The following is an 18,878-nucleotide window of genomic DNA, read 5'->3' as shown; positions in this document are numbered from 1 at the left end:
CATCAAACACATATATATACATTTCATTCGCGAGGAGCTGGATGAGAAGAAACTCTCATATCCGGTTCTGTAGTAGAGATGGAATTGAGAAACAACAATCAACTATAACCCAAAAAGAACCCGATTCTCTAAACAACATAGAGGAAGAATGAAAGAAATAGCTTTTCGAGGTAATCGTATTTGTTTCGGTAAATATGCTCTTCAGGCACTTGAACCCGCTTGGATTACATCTAGACAAATAGAAGCGGGATGACGGGCAATGACACGAAATGCACGCCGCGGTGGAAAAATATGGGTACGCATATTTTCCGACAAACCAGTTACTTTAAGAATTACAGAAACACGTATAGGTTCGGGGAAAGGATCTCCTGAATATTGGGTGGCTGTCGTTAAACCAGGTAGAATACTTTATGAAATGAGTGGAGTAGCAGAAAATATATCAAAAAGGGCTATTTCAATAGCAGCATCAAAAATGCCTATATGAATCATTATTTCAGGATAGGAATATAGAACTAAAGGAAAAATACTTTTGTTTTGGGGTGCTAAAATAAATCGAAAGTTTTTTTTTTGTTTTGGACAAACAATATATCTTCTTTTCCTTTGCATTAAAATAACAGATAAAAAAAATGATATGATCCAATCTCAGACCCATTTGAATGTAGCAGATAACAGCGGAGCCCGAGAATTAATGTGTATTCGAATCATAGGGACTAGTAATCGCCGATATGCTCATATTGCTAACGTTATTATTGCTGTGATCAAGGAAGCAGCACCAAATTCACCTGTAGGAAGATCAGAAGTAATCAGAGCTGTAATTGTACGTACTTATAAAGAACTCAAACATGATAACGGTATATGATAATACGATAAGATGACAATGCTGCAGTTGTCATTGATCAAAAAGAAAATCCAAAGGGAACTCAAATTTTTGGTGCAATCGCCCGAGAATTAAGACAGTTAAATTTTACTAAAATAGTTTCATTAGCACCTAAATTATTATAAAATAAAAAGTTCTAAATAAAATAGAAGATAATACCATTTAAAATTAAGATGAAACCATGATACAGTTATAGTATATAGTTATAATATTTTTTTATATAGTTTTTATTGTATAGTTATAATATTTGAATAAAAATGAAATAGAATTTCATTAGTAAATTGTGTTTCACGCATATACCTTTAATAAAATAAGTAATTCAAAAAAAAAAGAAAAAGAAAGTATGTTGATTATATCAAAACTAGAGAAAAATAAAAAATTTAGTTTATCATGGGCAGGGATCCTATTGCTGAGACAATAACCTCTATATGAAATGCTGACATGAATAGAAAAGGAACCGTTCGAATAGCATTCACTAACATCACAGAAAACATTATTAAAATACTTTTACGAGAAGGTTTTATTGAAAATGTCAGGAAACACCAGGAAGGCAACAATTTTTTTTTAGTTTTAACCCTACGACATAGAAGGAAGAGGAAGGGACCCTATAGAACTAGTCTAAATTTAAAACGGATTAGCCCGGTCACAGTTTAATCTATTCTAACTATCAAAAAATTTCTAGAATTTTGGGCGGGATGGGTATTGTAATTCTTTCTACTTCTCGGGGTATAATGACCGACCGAGAAGCTCGACTAGAAAGAATCGGTGGAGAAATCTTGTGTTATATATAGTAATCTTTCGGATATCCGAATTGTATCCCAACTTCTTATTTGTGAAAAAAAAGAAAAAGAGAAAGAAGAGGTTTCTAATATCATTCCTTTTACTTTAATTGATACTTGAAGGGGATTTTAGATGGAATGAAAGAACAAAAAATGGATTCAATTTGGGAAGGTTAAATTTCTGAATCACTTTTTCAATAGTATGTTCCAAGTTCTTTTAGATAATGAAGATCTGGTTTTAGGTTATGCTTCAGAAAGGATCCAATGTAGTTTTTTTATACCTATACTACTCAGAAATAGTGTTAAGTACTTAGAATTCGACCAGAGCACTTCTAATTTATAGACTCCATAACAAACAAAGATTTGAATGATTAGTCAGTTTTTTTTTTCAACTTAAAAAGTCCTTTCACTTTCATCACTTTCAAGGGATACAATTCGCGGTTTCAAAGTTTAAAGAAACTTATTTTCTTCAAAAAAAGTATGTATATTCAAAATTTAAGGGATGGCAAATATGAAAATAAGAGCTTCTGTTTGTAAAATTTGTAAAAAATGTCGACTGATACGTACACGGGGGCGAATTATAGTAATTTGCTTTAACCCGAGACATAAACAAAGATAAGGATAATCTTGCTAAGCGGAAACGCTGTAAAGGATCTGATGTACAAATAAACAAATGTATAAATAAAAAAAAGGATATATTTTGACATGAAATGGATATATCCATAGACCCCTGACTTATATTTATGAGATAATAAAATATGGCAAAACCTTTACCAAGAATTGGTTCATGCAGGAATGAACGTATTGGTTCAGTAAGAGTGCGCATAAAATACCAAAAGGAGTTATTCATGTTCAAGCAAGTTTCAAAAATACTATTGTGACTGTTACAGATGTATGGGGTCGAGTGATTTCTTGATCCTCCGCCGGCACTTGTGGATTCAGGGGCACAAGAAGAGGAACGCCATTTGCAGCTCAAACCGCAGCAGGAAATGCTATTCGAACAGTAGTGGATCAAGGTATGCAACGAGCAGAAGTCATGATAAAAGGTCCTGGTCTCGGGCGAGATGCAGCATTAAGAGCTATTCACATAAGTGGTATATTATTAAGCTTCATTTGGGATGTAACCCCTATGCCATATAATGGCTGCAGGCCCCGTTAAAAAAGGCGTGTGTAAATATAAATATTGAAGAGATTTCAAGAGAAATAAATAATTCAATGATTACAATATTATTATGATTCGAGAGAAAGTAACAATATCTACTCGGAGACTACAGTGGAAATGTGTTGAATCAAGAACTAACAATAAGCGTCTTTTTATGGACGCTTTATTTTGTCACAACTTATGAAAGGCCAAGCCGACACAATAGGCATTGCGACGCAAAGAGCTTTGCTTGGAGAAATCGAAGGAACATGTATCACACGTGCAAAATCTGAGAAAATACCACACGAATTTTCGACTATAGCAGGTATTCAAGAATCAATACATGAAATTTTAATGAATTTGAAAGAAATTGTATTGAGAAGCAATTCGTATGGAACTTGTGACGCGTCTATTTGTGTCAAGGGTCCTGGATATATAACTGCTCAAGACATCAGTTTACTGCCTTTTGTAGAAATCATTGATAATACAGAGCATATTGCTAGCCTAATAGAACCAATTGATTTGTGTATTGGATTACAAATCGAGAGAAATCATGGTTATCGTATAAAAGCGACAAATAACTTTTAAGAGGGAGGTTATCCTATAGATGCTGTATTTATGCCTGTTCGAAATGTGAATCATAGTGTTCATTCTTATGGAAATGGGAATGAAAAGCAAGAGATACTTTTTCTCGAAATATGGACAAATAGGAGTTTAACTCCTAAAGAAGCACTTCATGAAGCCTCTTGGAATTTGATTGATTTATTTATTCCTTTTCTATATGCAGAAGAAGAAAACTTCCATTTAGAAAAAAATCAACACAATGTTACTTTACCTCTTTTTACCTTTTATGATAGATTGACTAAATTAAGAAAAAATCAAAATGAAATAATATTGAAATACGTTTTTATTGACCAATCAGAATTGACTCCTAAGATCTATAATTGCCTCAAAAGATCCAATTTATATACATTATCAGACCTTTTGAATAAGAGTCAAGAAGATCTTATGAAAATTGAACATTTTCGTATAGACGATGTAAAACATATATTGGGTATTCTAGAAATAGAAAAAAATTTCGCAATTTAATTTTTTTACCAAAGATTAAAATATAAATCCAATAGATGTTATATAGGGAGAATTCACTTTGAAGCCACTATTCCCTAGATATACATACACGTCATGATATTTTATTTTACAATTGAATCAATTTAAAAAAGACCTAAGGTTAGGGATTTATCAATAGGCAATATTGCTCCAATACCTAACTAAAGGGCTAATGTAGTACTAACCAAAACGACAGTTGTCGCAACTGGATGACAAAATGAATTTTGGAATTTATTAACATTCTCCAAAAAAGGTATTGTTAATAATCCTGCAGGTACTGAAACCATTAAAAGAGCACCCAATAACTTATTGGGTACTGTACAAAGTATTTGAAATACAGGAAAGAAATACCATTCAGGCAAGGAAAATGACCCCGTAATTGTAGTATATTTATTAATCGGAAAAAATAACCCCGTAATTGTGGTATATTTGTGAGTATGACAAAACAACCTCTGAAATGTGTTAATTTTAGAATATGAGAAAATAACCCCGTAAAAGGGATATATTTGTCGATATAAGAAAATAGCCCCATAAAACATGTATATTTATGAATTTGACAAAACAACCTCATAATAGTGCTAATAATTTAATATGAGAAAATGACCCCGTAAAAGTCGTGTATTTATCATTATAAGAAAATAACTCCGTAAAACGTGTATATTAATTAATCTAAGAAAATAACCCCGTAAAAGTAGTGTAATTGCGAGTCTGAGAAAACAACCTCATAGAAGGGGTAAATTTTTTAATATGAGAAAACAACCCCCTAATACGGGGATATTTATCAATTGGAGAAAATAACCCTGTAATTTTGGTATATTTGTTAGTATGAGAAAACAACTCCTTAAATGGGTTAATTTTATAATGTGAGAAAACAATCCCGTAAAAGGGGTATATTTGTCCATATAAGAAAATAATCTCATAAAACATGTATATTTATGAATTTGAGAAAATAACCCTAGAATAGTGCTAATAATTTAATATGAGAAAACGACCCCGTAAAAGTGGTATATTTCTCAATATAAGAAAATAACCCCGTAAAACGTGTATATATATGAATATAAGAAAACAATCCCGTAAATGTAGTGCAATTGTGAGTATGAGAAAACAGCCTCGTAGAAGGGGTAAATTTTTTAATATGAGAAAACAACCCTGTAAAGGGATATATTTATAAATATTAGAAAATAACCCCGTAATACGGGGATATTTATCAATCGGAGAAAATAACTCCGTAATCTTGGTATCTTTGTGAGTATGAGAAAACAACCCCTTAAATGGGTTAATTTTATAATATGAGAAACAACCCCGTAATATGAGTATATTTGTCAACATAAGAAAATAACCCGTAAAAGTATTATATTTATCAATATAAAAAAATAACACCATAAAACGTGTATATTTATAAATCTGAGAAAACAACCCCGTAAAAGTAGTGTAATTTCAAGTCTAAGAAAACAACCTCGCAGAACAGATAAATTTTTTAATTTGAGAAAACAGCCTCGTAGAAGGGGTAAGTTTTTTAATATGTGAAAATAACCCCGCAATACATAGATATTTATGAATCTCAGGAAATAACCCTGTAATTATGGTATATTTGTGAGTATGAGAAAACAACCCCTTAAATAGGTTGATTTTATAATATGACAAAACAACCCCGTAAAAGGGGTATATTTATCGACATAAGCAAATAACCTCATAAAGCGTGTAAGCCAACAATAGTGCTAATAATTTAATATGAGAAAATGACCCTGTAAAGTGGTCTATTCATCAATATAAGAAAATAACCTCGTAAAATGTGTATATTTATGAATCTGAGAAAATAACCACGTAAAAGTAGTGTAATTGCAAGTCTGAGAAAACAACCTTGTAATAGGGGTAAATTTTTAATATGAGAAAACAACCCCGTAATACGGGGATAATTATCAACCTGAGAAAATAATTCCGTAATTTTGGAATATTTGTGAGTAGTAGAAAACAACTCCTTAAATGGGTTAATTTATAATATGAGAAAACAACTCTGTAAAACGTGTATATTTATAAATATGAGAAAACAACCCCGTAGAAGTAGAGTAATTGTGAATTTGAGAAAACTGCCTCGTAGAAGGGGTAAATTTTTTAATATAAGAAAACAACCCCGTAATATGGGGATATTTATCAATATAAGAAAATAACCCTGTAATTTTTGGTATATTTGTGAGTTTGAGAAAACAGCCTCATAGAAGGGGTAAATTTTATAATATGAGAAAACAACCCTATAAAAGGGGTATATTTGTCGATATAAGAAAATAATATCGTAAAACGTGTATATTTATGAATTTCAGCAAACAAGCCCATAATAGTGCTAATAATTTAATATGAGGAAACGACCCCGTAAAAGTGTTATACTTATCAGTATAAGAAAATAACCCCGTAAAACATGTATATTTATGAATCTTAGAAAATAACCCCGTAAACGTAGTGTAATTGCGAGTCTGAAAAACCAGTATCGTAAGGGGTAAATTTTTTCATATGAGAAAACAACTCCGTAATACGGGGATATTTATCAATCAAAGAAAATAACCCTATAATTTTGGTATATTTGTGAGTATGAGAAAACAACCCCTTCAAATGGGTTAATTTTATAATATGAGAAAATAACCACGTAAAAGGGGTATGTTTGTTGATATAAGCAAATAACCCCGTAAAACGTATATATTTATGAATTTGAGAAAGCAAGCCCATAGTAGTGCTTATAATTTAATATGAGAAGACGACCCTGTAAAAGTGCGTGTATATTTATGAATGTGAGAAAATAACACCGTAAAAGTAGTATAATTGCGAGTCTGAGAAAACAGCCTCGTAGAAAGAATAAATTTTTTAATATGAGAAAACAACCGCATAAGAGGGGTATATTTATTAATATTAGAAAATGACCCCGTAATTTTGGTATATTTGTGAGTATGAGAAAACAACTCCTTAAATTGATTAATTTTTTAGAATATGAGAAAACAACCCTGTAAAAGGGGTATATTTGTCGAGATAAGAAGATAACCCCGTAAAACATATATATTTATGAATTTCACAAAACAACCCCATAATAGTGCTAATAATTTAATATGAGAAAATGACACCATAAAAGTGGTATATTTATCAATATAAAAAATTAATCCCGTAAAATGAGTATATTTATGAATCTGAGAAAACAATCGCGTAAAATTAGTGTAATTGAGAGTCTAAGAAAATAGCCTTATAGAACGGGTAAATTTTTTAATATAAGAAAACAGCCTCGTAGAAGGGGTAAATTTTTTAGTATAAGAAATCAACCCCGTAACACGGGAATATTTGTCAATCGAAGAAAATAACCCCGTAATTTTACTATATTTCTGAGTATGAGGAAACAACCCCTTAAATGGGTTAATTTTATAATATGAGAAAACAACCTCGTTAAAGAGGTATATTTGTCGATATAAGAAAATAATCCCATAAAATGTGTATATTTATTGAGAAAATAACCTCATAATAGTACTAATAATTTAATATGAGAAAACGACCCCGTGAAAGTGGTATCAATATAAGAAAATAACCCCGTAAAATATGTAGATTAATGAATTTGAGAAAATAACCCCGTAAAAGTAGTATAATTGCGAGTTTGAGAAAATAGCCTCGTAGAAAGGGTAAATTTTTTAATATAAGAAAACAACCCCGTAAAATGGGTATATTTGTCGATATAAGAAAATAACCCCATAAAATGTGTATATTTATAAATTTGAGCAAATAAGCCCATAATAGTGCTAATAATTTAATATGAGGAAACGACTCCGTAAAGTAGTATATTTATCAGTATAAGAAAATAACTCTGTAAAACGTGTATATTTATAAATCTTAGAAAATAACTCCATAAAAGTAGTGTAATTGCGAGTCTGAGAAAACAGCCTCGTAGAAGGAGTAAATTTTTTGATATGACAAAACAACCCTGTAATACGGGGATATTTATCAATCGGAGAAAATAACCCCGTAATTTTGGTATATTTGTGAGTATGAGAAAACAACCCCTTAAATGGGTTAATTTTATAATATGAGAAAACAACCCTGTAAAAGTAGTGTATTTATCAATATAAGAAAATAACCGCGTAAAATATATATATTAATGAATCTGAGAAAATAACCCCGTAAAAGTAGTATAATTGCGAGTTTGAGAAAATAGCATCGTAGGAGGGGTAAATTCTTTAATATGAGAAATTAACCCCGTCAGAGGGGTATATTTATAAATATTTAGAAAATAACCTCGTAATACGTGTATATTTATGAATTCGAGAAAACAACACCACAATAGTGCTAATGATTTAGTATGAGAAGATGACCCCGTAAAAGTAGTATATTTATCAATATAAGAAATTAACCCCGTAAAAGTTGTATATTTATCAATATAAGAAAATAACCTCATAGAAGGGGTAAATCCTTTAATATGAGAAAACAACCCTATAATATGGAAATATTTATCAATCGGCGAAAATAAACTCGTAATTTTTGTATATTTGTGAGTATGAGAAAACAACCCCTTAAATGGGTTAATTTATAATATGAAAAAATAACCCCGTAAAACGTGTATATTTATAAATATGAGAAAATACCCCGTAAAAGTAAGGTAATTGCGAGTCTGAGAAAACTGTCTCGTAGAAGGGGTAAATTTTTAATATAAGAAAACGACCTCGTAATACAGGGATATTTATCAATCGAAGAAAATAAACTCGCAATTTTGGTATATTTGTGAGTATGAGAAAACAACCCCTTAAATGGATTAATTTTATAATTTGAGAAAACAACCCCGTAAAAGGGATATATTTGTCGATATAAGAAAATAACCCCGTAAAATGTGTATATTTATTAATTTGAGAAAACAACCCCATAATAGTGCTAATAATTTAATATGAGAAAACGACTCCGTAAAAGTGGTATATTTATCAATATAAGAAAATAATCCCGTAAAACGTGTATAGTAATGAATCTGAAAAATAACCCCATGAAAATAGTATAATTCCGAGTCTGAAAAAACAGCCGTGTAGAAGGGGTATACTTTTTAATATGAGAAAACAACCTTGTAAAAGGGGTATATTTGTTAATATAAGAAAATAATCCCGTAAAACGTGTATATTTATGAATTTGAGAAAATAACCCCGTAAATATAGTATAATTGCGAGTTTGAGAAAATAGCCTCGTAGGAAGGATAAATTTTTTAATATGAGAAAACAACTGTATAAGAGAGGTATATATATAAATATTAGAAAACGACCTCGCAATACGGAGATATTTATCAATCGGAGAAAATAACCCCATAATTTTGGTATATTTGTGAGTATGAGAAAACAACTCCTTAAATGGGTTAATTTTAGAATATGAGAAAACAATCCCGTAAAAGGAGTATATTTGTCGAGATAAGAAAATAACTCCGTAAAATATGTATATTTAAGAATTTGACAAAACAACCCCATAATAGGGCTAATAATTTAATATGAGAAAAGGACATCGTAAAAGTGGTATATTTATCAATATGAGAAAACAGCCTCGTAGAAGGGGTAAATTTTTTAATATGTGAAAACAATCCCGTAATACGGGGATATTTATTAATCTGAGAAAATAACCCCGTAATTATGGTATATTTGTGAATATGAAAAAATAACCCCTTAAATGGGTTAATTTTATAATATGAGAAAACAACCCCGTAAAAGGGGTATATTTGTTGATATAAGAAAATGACCCCATAAAATGTTTATATTTTTAAATTTGAGAAAACAAGCTCATAATAGTTTTAATAATTTAATATGAGAAAATGAACCCGTAAAAGTCGTATATTTATCAGTATAAGTAAATAATCCCGTAAAACGTGTTTATTTATGATTCTAAGAAAATAACCTCGTAAATGGTAATTGTGAGTCTCAGAAAACAGCCTTGTAGAAGGGATAATTTTTTTCATATGAGAAAATAACCCCGTAATACGGGGATATTTATCAATCGAAGAAAATAACCCCATAATTTTGGTATATCTGTGAGTATGAGAAAATAACCCTTTAAATGGGTTAATTTCTTAATATGAGAAAACAACTTCGTAAAAGTAGTATATCTGTCAATATATAAAATAACCCCGTAAAACTTGTATATTTATGAATATGAGAAAACAACCTTGCAAAGTAGTATAATTGCGAGTCTAAGAAAACAGCCTCGTAGAAGAGGTAAATTTTTTAATATCAGAAAACAACCGCATAAGAGATGTATATTTATAAATATTAGAAAACGAGCCCGTAATACGGGGATATTTATCCATCGGAGAAAATAACTCTGCAGTTGTGGTATATTTACGAGTATGAGAAAACAACTCCTTAAATGTGTTAATTTTAGAATATGAGAAAACAACCCCGTAAAAGGGGTATATTTGTCGATATAAGTAAATAACTCCGTAAAACGTGTATATTTATGAATTTGACAAAACAATCGCATAATAGTAATAATAATTTAATATGAGAAAATGACCCCGTAAAAGTGGTTTATTTATTAATATAAGAAAATAACCCCGTAAAATGTAAATATTTATGAATATGAGAAAACAATCTCGTAAAAGTAGTGTAATTGCAAGTCTGAGAAAACAGCCTCGTAGAACGGGTAAATTTTTTCATATGAGAAAACAACCACGTAAGAGGGGGTATATTTATAAATATTAGAAAACAATCCCATAATACGGGAATATTTATCCATCGGAGTAAATAACCTCATACTTTTGATTTATTTATGAGTATGAGAAAACAACCCCTTAAATAAGTTAATTTTATAATATGAGAAAACAACCCTGTAAAAGTGGTATATTTGTCAATATAAGATAATAACCCCATAAAACGTGTATATTTATGAATTTGAGAAAACAACACCATAATAGTGCTAATAATTTAGTATGAGAAAATGATTCTGTAAAACTGGTATATTTATCAGTATAAGAAAATAACTTCGTAAAGCGTGTATATTCATAAATCTAAGAAAACAACACCGTAAAAATAGTATAATTATGAGTCTGAGAAAACAGCCTCGTAGAAGTGGTAAATTTTTTAATATGTGAAAATAACCACGTAATAGGGGGATATTTATTACTCTCAGAAAATAACCCCGTGATTGTGGTATATTTGTGAGTACGAGAAAACAACCCCTTAAATGGGTTAATTTTATAATATGAGAAAACAACACTGTAAAAGTGGTATGTTTGTCGATATAAGAAAATAACCCCGTAAAACGTGTATATTTATGAATTTGAGAAAGAAAGCCCATAATAGTGCTAATAATTTAATATGAGAAAACGACCCCGTAAAATTCATATATTTATCAATCTAAGAAAATAACCCAGTAAAATGTGTATATTTATGAATGTGAGAAAATAATCCCGTAAAAATAGTGTGATTACGAATCTGAGAAAACAGCCTCGTAGAAGGGGTAAATTTTTTAATATGAGAAAACAAACCCGTAATACGGGGGTATTTATCAATCGGAGAAAATAATTCCGTAATTTTGGTATATTTGTGAGTATAAGAAAACAATCCCTTAAATAGGTTAATTTTATAATATAAGAAAATAACCCCGTAAAAGTGGTATATTTGTTAATAAAAGAAAATAACCTCGTAAAATATGTATATTTATGAATCTGAGAAAATAACCCCGTAAAAGTAGTTTAATTGCGAGTTTAAGAAACAGCCTCCTAGAAGGGATAAATTTTTTAATGTCAGAAGACAACCGCGTAAGAGGGGTATATTTATAAATATTAGAAAACAACCCCAATAATGTGGTATATTTATTAACCGGAGAAAATAACCGTGTAATTGTGGTATATTTGTGAGTATGACAAAAGAACCTCTTAAATGTGTTAATTTTAAAATATGAGAAAACAACCCCGTAAAAGGGGTATATTTGTCAATATAAGAAAATAACGCTGTAAAACGTGTATATTTATGAGTTTGAGAAAAAAGGCCCGTAATAGTGGTAATGATTTAATATGAGAAAATGATCCCGTAAAAGTTGTATATTTATCAATACAAGAAAATAACCCCGTAGAACGTGTATATTTATGAATCTGAGAAAATAACCCCATAAAAGTAGTGTGATTACGAGGCTGAAAAAATAGACTTGTCGAAGGGATAAATTTTTTAATATGAGAAAACAACCCCGTAATACGGAGATATTTATCAATCGAAGAAAATAATCCCTTAATTTTGGTATATTTGTGAGTATGAGAAAATAATCCCTTAAATGGATTTATTTTATAATATGAGAAAACAACCCTGTAAAAGTGGTATATTTGTCCATATAAGAAAATAATCCCATAAAATATGTATATTTATGAAGTTGAGAAAACAACACCATAATAGTGCTAATAATTAACATGAGAAAATGAGCACATGAAACATGTATATTTATGAATCTAAGAAAACAACCCCGTAAAAGTATTGTAATTGCGAGTCTAAGAACAAAACCTCATAGAACGGGTAAATTATTTAATATGAGAAAACATTCTCATAGAAGGGGTAAATTTTTAATATATGAAAACAACCCCATAATACGGGGATATTTGTGAATCTGAGGAAAAACTCTGTAATTGTGGTATATTTGGAAGTATGATAAAACAACCCTTTAAATGGATTAATTTTATAATATTAGAAAATAACCCCGTAAACGGGGTATATTTATCGATATAAGAAAATAACCCCGTAAAACGTGTATATTTATGAATTTGAGAAAATAACCCCATAATAATGCCAATAATTTAATATGAGAAAACGACCCCGTAATAGTTGTATTTTTATCAGTATAAGAAAATAACTCCGTAAAACGTGTATATTTATGGATCTAATAAAACAATCTCGTAAAGGTAGTGTAATTACGTATCTAAGAAAACAGCCTCGTAGAACGGGTAAATTTTTTAATATGAGAAAATAGCCTCGTAGAAGGGGTAAATTTTTTAATATGAGAAAACAACCCCGTAATACGGGGATTTTTATCAATTGGAGAAAATAATCCCGTAATTTTGGTATATTTGGGAGTATGAGAAAACAATCCCTTAAATGGGTTAATTTTATAATATGTAAAAACAACCCCGTAAAAGTGGTATATTTATCAATATAAGAAAATAACCCCGTAAAATCGTGTATATTTATGAATATGAGAAAACAATCCCATAAAAGTAGTGTAATTGCGAGTCTAAGAAAACAGCCTCATGGAAGGGGTAAAGTTTTTATATGAGAAAACAACCGTGTGAGAGGTATATTTATAAATATTAGAAAACAAACCCGTAATACGGGAATATTTATCAATCGAAGAAAATAACCCAATTATGGTATATTTGTGAGTATGACAAAACAACCCTTTAAATGTGTTAATTTTAAAATATGAGAAAACAATCCCGTAAAAGGGGTATATTTATCGATATAAGAAAATAACCGCGTAAAATGTGTATGTTTATGAATTTTGACAAAACAACCACATAATAGTGCTAATAATTTAATATGAGAAAATGATACTGCAAAAGTGGTATATTTATCAATATAAGAAAATAACCCCGTAAAACGTGTATATTTATGAATCTGAGAAAATAACCCCGTAAAAGTAGTGTAATTGCGAGTCTGAGAAAACAACCTCATAGAAGGGGTAAACTTTTTAATATGAGAATATAACTCTGTAATATGGGAATATTTATCAATCGGAGAAAATAATCCCGTAATTTTGGCATATTTGTGAGTATGAGAAAACAACCCTCTTAAATGGGTTAATTTTATAATATGAGAAAACAACCCCGTAAAAGAGATATATTTGTCGATTTAAGAAAATAACCCTGTAAAACGTGTATATTTATAAATTTGAGAAAATAAGCTTATAATAGTTCTAATAATTTAATATGAGAAAACGACCCCGTAAAAGTGGTATATTTATCAATATAAAAAAATAATCCCGTAAAATGAGTATATTTATGAATCTGAGAAAACAACCCTGTAAAAGTAGTGTAATTGTGAGTCTAAGAAAACAGCCTTATAGAACGGGTAAATTTTTTAATATGAGAAAACAGTCTCGCAGAAGCAGTAAATTTTTTAATATGAGAAAACAACCCGTAATATAGGGAAATTTATCAATCGAAGAAACTAAACTCGTAATTTTGGTATATTTGTGAGTATGAGGAAACAACCTCTTAAATGGGTTAATTTTATAAGATGATAAAACAACCCCGTAAAAGGAGAATATTTGTCAATATAAGAAAATAACCCCGTAAAACATATATATTTATGAATTTGACAAAACAACCTCATAATAGTGCTAATAATTTCATATGAGAAAATGACCCCATAAAATTGGTATTTTTATCAATATAAGAAAATAACTCCGTAAAAACGTGTATATTTATGAATCTGAGAAAACAATCCCATAAAAGTAGTGTAATTGTGAGTCTAAGAAAACGGCCTCGTAGAACGGGTAAATTTTTTAATATAAGAAAACAGCCTCGTAGAGGGGGTATATTTTTTAATATGTGAAAACATCCCCGTAATACAGGGATATTTATGAATCTGAGGAAATAACCCCGTAATTGTGGTATATTTGTGAGTATGAGAAAACAACCTCCTAAATGGGTTAATTTTATAATATAAGAAAACAACCCCGTAAAAGGGCTACATTTTTTTATATAAGAAAATAACCCCGTAAAACGTGTATATTTATGAATTTGAGAAAACAACCCCATAAAAGTGCTAACAATTTAATATGAGAAAACGACCCCGTAAAAGTCATACATTTATCAATATAAGAAAATAACCCCGTAAAATGTGTACATTTATGAGTATGAGAAAATAACCCTGTAAAAGTAGTGTAATTACAAGTCTAAGAAAAAAAAGCCTCGTAGAAGGGGTAAATTTTTTAATATGAGAAAATAACCACGTAGAAGGGGTAAATTCTTTTATATAAGAAAACAACCTCGTATTACGGGAATATTTATCAATCGGAGAAAATAACCCCGTAATTTTGGTATATTTGTGAGTATGAGAAAACAACCCCTTAAATGGGTTAGTTTTATAATATGAGAAAATAACTCCGTAAAAAGAGTAGATCTGTCAATATAAGAAAATAACTCCATAAAACGTGTATATTTATGAAATTAAGAAAACAAACACATAATAGTACTAATGATTTAACATGAGAAAACAACCCTGTAACAGTGGTATACTTATCAATATAAAAAAATAAAATCGTAAAACTTGTATATTCATGAATCTGAGAAAACAACCCCGTAAAAGTAGTGTAATTGCGAGTTTGAGAAAATAGCCTCGTAGAAGGGTTAAATTTTTTAATATGAGAAAATAACCCTGTAAGGGGTATATTTATAAATATTAGAAAACAACCCCGTAATACGGGGATATTTATCAATCGGAGAAAATAACCCCGTAATTTTGGTATATTTGTGAGTATGAGAAAACAACCCCTTAAATGGGTTAATTTTATAATATGAGAAAATAACCCCGTAAAAGGGGTATATTTGTTAATATAAGAAAATAACTCCATAAAACGTGCATATTTATGAATATGAGAAAATAACCCCATAATAGTGCTAATAATCTAATATGAGAAAACGATCCCGTAAAAGTAGTATTTTTATCAATATAAAAAATAACTCCATAAAACGTGTATATTTATGAATCTGAGAAAATAATCCCGTAAAAGTAGTGTAATTGCGAGTCTCAGAAAACAGCTTCGTAGAACAGGTAAATTTTTTAATATGAGAAAACAGTCTCGTAGAAGGGGTAACTTTTTTAAATATTAGAAAGCAAGCTTGTAATACAGGGATATTTATCAATCAGAGAAAATAACCCCGTGATTTTGGTATATTTGTGAGTATGAGAAAACAACCCCTTAAATAGGTTAATTTTATAATATGAGAAAATAACCTCATAAAAGGGGTAATTTATCGATATAAGAAAATAACCCCGTAAAATGTGTATATTTATGAACTTGAAAAAACAAGCCCATAATAGTGCTAATAATTTTATATGAGAAAATGACCCCGTAAAAGTGGTATATTCATCAATATAAGAAAATAACACCGTAAAAAATATGTATATTTATGAATCTGAGAAAATAACCTCGTAAAAGTAGTGTAATTGCGAGTCTGAGAAAAGAGCCTCGTAGTAGGGGTAAATTTTCTAATATGAGAAAACAACCCCGTAAGATAGGGATATTTATCAATCAGAAAAAATAATCCCGTAATTTTGGTATATTTGTGAGTATGAGAAAACAATCCCTTAAAACAACCCCGTAAAAGTGGTATATTTGTCCATATAAGAAAATAATCCCGTAAAACGTGTATATTTATGAATCTGAGAAAACAACCCCGTAAAAGTAGTGTAATTACGAGTCTTAGAAAACAGGCTTGTAGAAGGGGTAAATTTTTTAATATGAGAAAAAAACCGCATAAAAGGGGTACATTTATAAATATTAGAAAACGAGCCCATAATATGAGGATATTTATCAATCGGAGAAAATAACCCCGTAATTGTGGTATATTTTTTAGTATGAGAAAATAACCCCTTAAATGTGTTAATTTTAGAATATAAGAAAACAACCCCGTAAAAGGGACATATTTGTCGATATAAGAAAGTAACCTCGTAAAACGTGTATATTTATGAATTTGACAAAACAATCTCATGATAGTGCTAATAATTTAATATAAGAAAATGATTCCGTAAAAGTGGTTTATTTATCAATATAAGAATATAACCACCGTAAAACATGTATATTTATGAATATGAGAAAACAACCCCGTAAAAGTAGTATAATTGCGAGTGTGAGAAAACAGTCTCGTATAAGGGGTAAATCTTTTAATAGGAGAAAACAACCCCTTAATACAGGGATATTTATCAATCGGAGAAAATAACCCCGTAATTTTGGTATATTTGTGAGTATGAGAAAACAACCCCGTAAAATGGGTTTATTTGTAAATATAAGAAAATAATCCTGTAAAACGTGTATATTTGTGAATTTGAGTAAATAACTCCAGAACAGTGTTAATAATTTAATATTAGAAAACGACCCCCTAAATGTGATATATTTCTCAATATAAGAAAATAACCCCGTAAAACATGTATATTTATGAATCTAAGAAAACAACTCTTTAAAAGTAGTGTAATTGTGAGTCTTAGAAAACAGCCTCGTAGAAGGAGTAAATTTTTAATATGAGAAAACAACCACGTAAAAAGGGTATATTTATAAATATTAGAAAATAACCCTGTAATACGGGGATATTTTTCAATCGAAGAAAATAGCCCCGTAATTTTGGTAAATTTGTGAGTATGAAAAAACAACCCTTTAAATAGGTTAATTTTATAATATGAGAAAACAACCTCGTAAAACGGGTATATTTGTCAATATAAGAAAATGACCCCGTAAAACATGTATATTTATGAATTTGAGAAAACAACACCATAATAGTGCTAATAATTTAGTATGCGAAAATGACCCCGTAAAAGTGGTATATTTATCAATATAAGAAAATAACCTCGTAAAACGTGTATATTTATGAATCTGACAATACAATCCCGTAAAAATAATGTAATTGCGAGTCTAAGAAAACATCCTCATAGAAAGGGTAAATTTTTTAATATGTGGAAACAACCCCGTAATACGGGGATATTTATGAATCTGAAGAAATAACCCCGTAATTGTGGTGTATTTATGAGTGTGAGAAAACAATCCCTTAAATATGTTAATTTTATAATATGAGAAAATAACCCAGTAAAAGGAGTATATTTGTCCATATAAGAAAATAACCTCGTAAAGCGTATATATTTATAAATTTGAGAAAACAAGCCCATAACAGTGCTAATAATTTCATATAAGAAAACAATCCCGTAAAAGTGGTATATTTATCAATATAAGAAAATAACCGTGTGAAAAGTATATATTTATGAATCTGAGAAAACAATCCCGTAAAAGTAGTATAATTGCGAGTCTGAAAAAACAATCTCGCAGAAGTGGTAAATTTTTTAATATGAGAAAACAACCTCGTAAGAGCTGTATACTTATAAATATTAGCAAACCACCCCGTAATACGGATCAATCAGAGAAAATAAACCCGTAATATTGATATATTTGTGAGTATGAGAAAACAACTCCTTAAATGGGTAAATTTTATAATATGAAAAATAACCCTGTAAAAGTGGTATATTTATCAATATAAGAAAATAATCCCGTAAAAAACGTGTATTTATGAATCTGAGAAAACAACCCCATAAAAGTAGTGTAATTGCGAGTCTAAGAAAACAGCCTCATAGAACGGGTAAATTTTTTAATATGAGAAAACAACCTCGTAGAAGAGGTAAATCTTTTAATATGTGAAAACAATCTCGTAATACGGGAATATTTATTAATCTGAGGAAATAACCCTGTAATTGTCGTATATTTGTGAGAATGAAAAAACAACCCCTTAAATAGGTTAATTTTATAATATGAGAAAACAATCCCGTAAATGGGGTATATTTGTCGATATAAGAAAATAACCCTGTAAAACGTTTATATTTATGAATTTGAGAAAACAGCATCATTTGCGTGTTATTTTGAGTCTGTAGGCTCGCTCGGATCGTCGATCGAACTGCGGCGGCTGAAGGCGAGTTGACCGATTTATCAAGCGTCTCAGTAATTCTCTAGCCGTTGATTTTGAGAGGTTAATTAAAAATTATTTGATTAGTTATAGTGCTATATACCAGAAAAATTATGTGTGGATTGATTGTCAAAATGATAATGTGTCGAACCGTCTGCCAATAATTGTGATCTGTGATGTGTTGTGGAGTCGGAAAAAAATAATGTAGTTTGGTTGCCCGACTCCCGTTAATTAATTGATGAATATTAGAAGTGTTTCTGGCAAGTCCTGTACTTATTATACGGTGGGGTAAACGTTTGTATTTTAGAGGAAGTTCTGCCGAATTTTTGGTAGAAT

General features: G+C 30.0%; 1 pseudogene; it reads left to right on the top strand.

Moving 5' to 3' along the window:
- The first annotated feature begins 2,888 nt into the window (after window positions 1-2,888).
- LOC125369487 lies at window positions 2,889-3,894 on the top strand (annotated as a pseudogene).
- Window positions 3,895-18,878: the final 14,984 nt, after the last annotated feature.

Source organism: Ricinus communis, chromosome 3, assembly GCF_019578655.1.
Source record: "Ricinus communis isolate WT05 ecotype wild-type chromosome 3, ASM1957865v1, whole genome shotgun sequence".
Classification (NCBI taxonomy): Eukaryota; Viridiplantae; Streptophyta; class Magnoliopsida; order Malpighiales; family Euphorbiaceae; genus Ricinus; species Ricinus communis.
The sequence above is the reverse complement of the archived record's forward strand: the minus strand, read 5'-3'. Positions and strand labels throughout refer to the sequence as shown.